This window comes from Tamandua tetradactyla, chromosome 18 (genome assembly GCF_023851605.1).
Source record: "Tamandua tetradactyla isolate mTamTet1 chromosome 18, mTamTet1.pri, whole genome shotgun sequence".
In the NCBI taxonomy this organism is placed as follows: Eukaryota; Metazoa; Chordata; class Mammalia; order Pilosa; family Myrmecophagidae; genus Tamandua; species Tamandua tetradactyla.
The window spans coordinates 44571731-44580601 of record NC_135344.1 but is presented as its reverse complement, the minus strand read 5'-3'; positions in this window follow the sequence as shown (position 1 = coordinate 44580601).

The window sequence follows — 8871 nt, the reverse complement described above, 5'->3', positions numbered from 1 at the left end:
TTTAAATACCAATTTGCAAAGACTAGTAAAAATGCAAAAGCGCAAGAGTTTTGTTTTGATAATTCTGAAACCCCTATAATAAATAGGTATTTTACTAAAGATATTATTTCTTAAAACCAGATAATAGTGTGCTTTAGGACAGGGTAAAAGATAAAAAGAAATCAACAACAAATTATTGCCATAGAATGGAGTTTTGGATTGCTGAGTAACTGGAAAAAGAGGAGAAAATTCCAAAAGAGGAAGTTACAGAAAGAAGAGCCAAAAATTCTGCATATAAATTCGACCCAGTAACTTTACCTACTTGTGCATTATACATGGGAAGATGATATTTTTGGTGGCCTGACAGGAGACAACTTCATCAAGGCTGATTTAAGAAAACAAAAAAAATTCAGTGGAAAGTTAATTTGCTGCCTGCTATTAGGACTTAGAATTTGAAGTGAGAGTCAAGCAAATTAAATGCTGCCAGAACAAAATTAAGTGCCTCAGAAGAAGATGATAGTCCACAAAAGAATCTCCCTTATTTATCATCTACACTATAGAGTATAAAATTTAAAAATTACTAGACATAGTCAAGAGAAACAGCAATCGATAGAAGCCAACCACAAGATGCCTATGATGTTGTAATTAGTAGACAAAGACCTTCAAGTAGCCATTGCAAATATGTTTGAGAACTTAAAAGGAAAAATGCAATAATGGTGAATAAGGACATGAGGAACCTCAATGAAGAAATACAAACAAGCTATGTCAAAATAATAGAAATAGAAAATAGAATATGTTAATAAAAATTTAAGAGCAGGTTGAAGATAGCAAAAGAGATGGTCAGTGAACCTTTATGTATATATCAATATAAATTATATAAGCTGAGAATAAGGACAAGAAAATTTTTTTAAAATGTGACCCCAGTATTAGGACCTATGGGACAATAGCTTACAATCTAATATTGGTGTATTTGGAGTTCCATAAGGAAAAGAGAGAGAAAACTGTAAGCCCTGGCTCAAAACTGTAAGTCCTGCAGGCCCATGGCAAGTCTAAGAAATGCTTTCATCACTCAGCCTTCCTCTGTATACAATCTGCTCTTGCTAGGTGTGTTTTTTTTTTTTTTTAATATTTTTATTGGTACAACAAAACAACATACCAACATGAACATTCTTAACATATGAACAGTCCATACTTGGTGCACAATCAATGGCTCACGATATCATCACAATAGTTGTATATTCATCACCATGATCATTCCTTAGAATATCTGCACCATTCCAGAAAAAGAAATAAAGAGAAAAAAGAAAATACTCATACATACCATACCCCTTACCCCTCCCTCTCATTGACCACTAGGATTTCTATCTACCCAATATAGTTTAACCTTTGTTTCCCCTACTTTTTTTCTATACCCCTTACCACTCCCTTTGGTTGATCACTAGTATTTCAATCTACTCAATTTATTTTAACATTTGTTCCCCTATTATTTATTTATTTTTAATCCATATTTTTTACTCATCTGTCCATGCTGTAGATAAAAAGAGCATCAGACATGAGGTTTTCACAATCACACAGTCACATTGTGAAAGTTACGTCATTATACAGTCATCTTCAAGAAACATGGCTACTGGAACACAGGTCTACGGTTTTAGGCACTTCCCTCTAGCCTATCTAATGTACCTTAAACTAAAATGGGGATATCTCTATAATGCATAAGAATAACCTCCAGAATAACCTCTAGACTCTGAAATCTCTCAACCACTGACACTTTATTTTGTCTCATTTCTCTTTTCCCCCTTTTTGTCGAGAAAGTTTTCTCAATCCCTTGATGCTGAGTCCCAGCTCATTTGAGGATTTCTATCCTATGTTGTCAGGGAGGTTAACACTCCTGGGAGTCATGTCCCATGTAGAAAGGGGGAGGGCAGTGAGTTTGCTTGTTGTGTTGGCTGAGAGAGAGAGGCCACATCTGAGCAACAAAAGAGGTTCTCTGGGGGTGACTCTTAGGCCTAATGTTAAGTAGACTTAGCTTATCTTTTGTGGGGATGTTTCATGTGAACACACCCTGAGATGGAGGGTTTGGCCTATTGATTTGGTTGTCCCCACAGCGTGTGAGAATATCAGGAATTCTCCACATGGGAAAGATGAATTTTCCCCTTCTTGCCATTTCCTGAGGGGACTTTGAAAATATTTCTTTGTTCACTGTTCAGATCACTCTGGGATTTATCAGGGCATCACACTGGACAAACCTACAAAATCTCATGTCACCAGGCATATTTTTGACAAAGGATATTTATATTATTGAAATTAAATTCATATTAGCATAAAATTGATTGTTTTATTGACTAGGTTATTAGTCATGCACCCATTAACCACAACAGAAATAACTCCAATAATACAGTAGAAGAAGCAAGAGAATTAAAGAATTAAAATAGTACAGTAGAAAAGATCTATTTAACACCAAAAAAGCAGCAATAGAAGAAGAAAAAGATATGATAGATAGAAAATGAATAGTAAAAGAGCAAGACAAACATCCTACCTTATAAGTAATTCCATTTTACATAAATGAATTTAATGTTCCTATTAAATGGTAGAGATTAGAGAATGTATAAAAATATGGACCCAATTATATATTGTCTACAACAAGTGTACTTTAGATTCAAAGACACAAATTAGTTGAAAGTAAAAGAATTGAAAAGATATACCATGTGAACAGTAACTAATAGAGAATTGGGGTGACTATTCTAATGTCAAACAATGGACTAAAGACAAACAGTATTATTAGAGATGCAAAAGGACATTTTCTAATGATAATAGTGTAAATCCATCAGTAAGATATAACAATTATCATTCAATCAATGTAATATATCAATAGAAAATAATTAAAAACTACATGATCATCTCAACTGACATAGAAAAAGCATTTGAGAAATCCAACAGTCTTTCATTATAAAGATACCAAACTAACAGTAGATGGGAACCTCCTAACTATGATAACCAGTATCTATGAAAAATCCACACCTAACATCATAATTAGTGTTAAATGATTAAAATTTTCCCTCTCAGATCAGGAATAAGGCAAGGATGTCTGCTTTCACCATGTCTATTCAACATTGTTTAGGAGATGCTAACCAGGGCAATAAGAAGAAAAAATAAATAGAAATATCTCCAGTAGAAGGGAAGAAGCAAATCTCTGTTCACATATGACATAAACTTTTCTGTATAAAATTGTAAGTACTCCATAAATATATTGTTAGAACTAATAAATGAGTTCAGCAAGGTTACAAGATACAAGATCAATATATAAAAACCAATTGTATTTCTATACCGCAATGCTGACAATCTGAAATAATATTAAGAAAACAATTTCATTTAAAATAAAATAAAAAGAATCAAATAGTTACTAATAAATTTAATAAAAGAAGTGCAATACTGGTACACTGAAAACTGCAAAACATTGTTGAAAAATATTAAAGGAAACCTAACCAAATGGAAAGGCATTCATGTTCACATGTAGGAAGACTTAACATTATTAAAATGGAAATAATCTCCTGGTTAAGATATATATTTACCCAATCCCTATCAATATTCCATTTGCCTTTTTGCAGAAATTGTCAGGTTGAAACCTGAATTAGCATGTAATGCAAGGGACCCATAACAGTCATAATAATCTTGAAAGAATAAAAATACTTCCCAATTTTAAAACTTAATCCAAAGCTACAGTAATCAAGACAGAGTGGTACTGGCATAGGGATAGACATATATTTTAATGGAGTAGAATTGCAAGTTCAGAAATAAACCCTCATATTTATGGTCAATTGATTTTTGTCGAGCATGTCAAGATAATGTAATGTTTTACAATAGTCTTTTCAACAAATGTTGCTGGAGCTGCTGGATATCCACATACAAAACCATATACAAAATTAAACCATATCATAGGCTTAAATTTAATAGCTAAAATTATAAAATTCTTAGGAGGGAATATAAAATTAAATCATCATTATATTGGGTTTGGTAAAGGCATCTTACATTTGAAATCACAAGAATTTGCATAAAAGAAAAAAATAGATGGATTGATTTCATAAAAACAAACAAACAAACAAAAAACTTTGTGCTTCAAAGAGTGCCATCAACAAAATGACAAGCACAGAATGGGAGAAAATATTTTCAAATTATATATCATTTAAGGAATTTACTCTTGGAATTCATAGAAGTCACAACTCAATTTAAAAAAAGATAAATGATCCCATTAAATAATGGGCAAGAGATCTCAGTAAACATTTTTCCAGTGATGATACACAAAATGCCATTAAGCACATGACAAGATATTCATCTTCCTTAGTCATTAGGGAAACGCAACACAAAATCAGTATGAGATACCATATCAGACCCACTAAGATGGCTATAAACTAAAACAGAGAATTATAAGTTTTGGTGAAAATGTGAAGAAATCACAACACTTATACACTGTTGATGGGATTATAGAATGGAATTCTACTTTGGAAAACAATCTGAAATCCCTCAAATGGATGAACATAGAGTTACTATATGATCCAGAAATTCCACTTCTAGATATGCATCTAAAAAAAATGAAAGCATATGTCCATGCAAAAATTTGTACACAAATGTTCACAGCAGCATTATTTATAATATCCAGAAATGCATATAACCCAAATATCCATTAATAGATAAATGGGGAAATAAAATATGGTATTTTTATATAGTTAAGTATTTACCCATAAAATGTAACGAAGTATAAATACTTGCTACAAAATAGGCAAACTTGGAAAACATGCTAAGCAAAATAAGCTAGTCACAAAGGTATGTGTTTTATGATTCCATTTATATGAAATGTCCACAGTAGGCAAAACCATAGAAAAAGAAAATATATTAGTGGTTTATAAAGGCTGGCTTTTGGCAGTGGTATTTATTAATAACTTAGAATCTACTTTTTGTGTATTCTAGGCTTGAGCAACATAGAAAATATTTTAGAGTAATGGGAGGAGTTATAAATAGGAAAAAAGAAAAGATACGCTTTTTGGTGATGGTTTAGAGTTAGAGATATCAGTATGAGTTTATGTTTTCAATATATTTATAGTTAGAAAGCTAGCTGTATATGTACAAATAAATAGAGATGTAAATTTGAATACATGGGAGTGCATGCATATGCACTTTATCTATGTCTTCTGAGAGCCAGGGCTTAGAAGGAATGGTGTGTCAGTAGCAATAAGCACACCTAGTGCTATATTTTGTTTTCGAAATGCCATTCTCCATTAAATAGAACCAGGCCTCATTTGATTTAAGGGTAGGTACAGGGAAAGCTCAAGATGAACCTTGAACATCTTACTTCTTCAGAGAGTTTTTATAAAAATGCTTGCAAAAGAAAAGGACAGTGGAGACATTTCAAAACAATACGGAAGCCAGCTTGAGGCTTGTGATAGCCAGATCTGGGAGATCAGAAGGCAAAAAGGCAAAAAATGTAAATGAATAGTGAATTTGATTCACATAAAATTTTCTTGTACTATTCTTGCAGCTTTTTTGTAAGTTTGAAATTATATTGCATTAAAATTTTATTTTAAAAAGATAAGTCTGTTACTGGAGGACTAGCTGATTATAAGCAGAAGAAAAGGAAATTTAAAAGAAAGAACAAGTCTTTGGCTGTAGAGAAAAATGGAGTATGAGATTTATCTTTATTTATTGTTTCACTCATTGAACATCTTTTTAACTATTATAATGCTCCAAGCTTTTTTGAAAGTTGCTTGGATTTAGGCAATAAAAACAGCATTCACCCCAAACAACAACAAACTAAACATCAACAAATAAAAGCCAATAGTCTAAACAAAAGGAAAGTTACAGGTGAAACACTGGGACTGTATAGCTTAATAAAACCTTAAGTGGACAGTGATGGTTATTAAATGTACAAATATAAAAAAGTTTCTACTTGAGGTAGAATAAATAAAGGTCACCATTGCAATGTGTTAGAAATGGAATGGTATATAGAAAGACTATAATTAATGCACACTAGGGTCTATGGTTAGCAGTAACATTGTAGTATTCTTTCAGTAATTGTAACAAACACAATATACAGAGGCAAATGTCAATCAAAGGGGGGCATAAGGGAGAGGTACAGGATTCTTGTTATTGTTGTTGTTTCTCTCTCTCTTTCATTTTCTTTTCTTCTCTTTTTCTTTCCTTGCAGAAAAACTGGAAATATTCTCAAATAGATTGTGGTGTGGTAAATGTATAACTATGCGATTACACCAGGAACCATTGATTGTACGCTTAGGATGGATTGTATGGTGTGTGAATAAAACCGTTTAAAAAATAAACAGAAGGATGCAAGTGCTGGGGAACATGTGGACAAAGAGATGTACCTATTCACTGTTGGTAGGGAGGTAGACTGGTTCAACCTTTCTGGAGGGCAGTGTGGTGTTTCCACAGGAGACTAAGTATAGTGTTGCCACATGATCCTGCAACCCCGTTGCTAAACAAAGAATTGGAAGCACTGAAAGCTGGGACATGAATAGACATTTGCACACTGGTGTTTATGGCATTACTCATGATTTGCAAAGGATGGAGGTGGCCTAAATGTATATTGACTGATGAACCGAAGGGTGAAACAAGATGTATATATATGACAGAATATTGATCAGCTGCAGGAAGGAATGAAATTGTGAGGCATGCAACTAGGTAAATGAAACTTAAGGACATTGGCGAGTGAAATAAGCCAGAAATAAAAGGATAAATAATGTATGATCTCACTAATATAAACTGTAATGAGAAAACTCTGTGCATTGGAATCAAGTACTTAGGTTATCAGGTGACAGATAGTGGACAGAGATTGGTCAATCAATGATTAAAGAGTACAGAATTTTCTACTAAGGCTCATTGTAAAGGTTCCTAGATTGTAAGCTCTTATAGCAGTCATCTATACCTGAGTTTTAACTGTTATTTCTAAATTCTGATATGCTGTGCTCTTTGTGTATAACCTGGTAGTTCCCTGGAACATTGGGTATCTATGTGACTCCTGAGACTCAGAGTCAGAGTTCTGTGGTTCTGAAAGTCAGCATTATTCTGTATAGCAACTGTTAAAGAAGCTGGAAAAGATATCGGACTTTAATTAGAGATATGAATGAAATGGACCTGGTTAGGACTAATGTAATCAGAATACATGGTAAAGGATGGTATCATCTGTTTTTTAAAACTCCAACTTCTGAGTGAGACCAAAGGAAGAGATGTTTATTTGGTCCAAAAATTTAGATTTTCTGTGGCACATTATCTAATTTAACCTATATGGTCAGTTTATTTAAACAACCTAATTGCATGAAACCTAAAATAGGGGATGAGATCTTATTATTTTGTAGAGGGTTAATGTAATACTCAAATACATTCCAGAGTATTTTGGGCAAAAACAAAAAGTATTTGCAAGTCCCCTTGAGGGACTGGGGGAAAATGTGGAAATATTAAACTTCCCCACTTAGGGAATTCCTGATATTCTCTCAGGCCTTAGGGACCCCTAATCTAATAAGCCAAGCTTGCCCTTATGAAACTTATTTTGAGGCTTGCCCTTATGAAACTTATTTCTGCAATGGCAAAGGTAGGCTGGCATGTATTATGCCTAAGAGTCACCCCAGAGAGCCTCTTTTGTTGCTCAGATATAGCTTCTCTCTTTAAGCCAACTCTGCAGGTAAACTCACTGGTAGGGGTGAAAGTCTCCCTGGAAACGTGGGACATGACTCCCAGGGATGAGCCTGGCCCTGGCATCATGGGATTGAGAAAGACTTCTTGACCAAAAAAGGGGAAAAAGAAATGAAACAAAATAGGTTCAGTGACTAAGAGATTTCAATAGAGTCATGAGGTCATTCTGGAGGTTCCTCTTATGTAAGCTTTAACCAGATGTTGCAGACCACTACAGTATGCCGGGCCCCAACCAACAGTACTCCTATAAACCCCAGGGAGTTTTTCTAGGTAAGTTTATTCTGTCAGAAACTTAAGGCCTCCAGATTGATCCTATGCCACATAAGGCCTGAAACCCACAGGTACCAGTCTCTCCAAGAACATCAACAAATTTCATTCCTTTGCTCCATAAGGTCAACACATTTTTCCAGCATGAAGAAGTTGAAATGGTCAGTGCCCAGATAGCCCTGAAGATTGAGAGAAAGATCAAATGCGAGGGAGGAGGTGTAACTGAGAAGTTAGGATTTAACAAATAACTGTCACTCTGACTCATTATATAGATAGTTCTTATTAGTGTCTAGCATTTTAGAACAGCCAGAAGGAAATACCTGAATTTGTTGAACAGTAATCCAGTAGCCCTGATCTTTAATAATGATTATATTGCAAAAAAAAAAAAAAAAGTGTCCATTGTCCATGTCTGTATGAATCTACTTCTGGGTATTTTGTTCTGTCAGAAATATCTGACAACACTATATTATTTTAGGTAACCTAACTATAATAAATCTTAAAGTTGGGTAGAGTGCAATGCTAGTGATCAGTGAGAAGGAGGGGTGAAAAATGTGGGATGTTTAGGGTTTTCTTTTTTCTTTTTATTTATTTTTCTGGAGTAAGGCAAAGTTCTAAAAATAATCATGCTGAAGAACGCACAACTATGTAATCACTCTGTGAACCAGTGATTCACAGAATGTGAACACTGATGCAATCCTAAGTATGGCTTGTATGGTGTGTGAATATATCTCAATAAAATTACATTTTAAAAAAACAGCCAATAGTCTAAAGAGAAAAGTGTGTACAATTATTAAACAAGGAGTTGTCCAACATCTATCACCAGCCAGATTCTGTGTTAGGTGCTGGATATAGAATAGTTAACAAGGTTGCACTTAAGCTTAATCTTCTTCCACTTTACCTCACAAAACACCGGCAACCTAAGTTTCCATT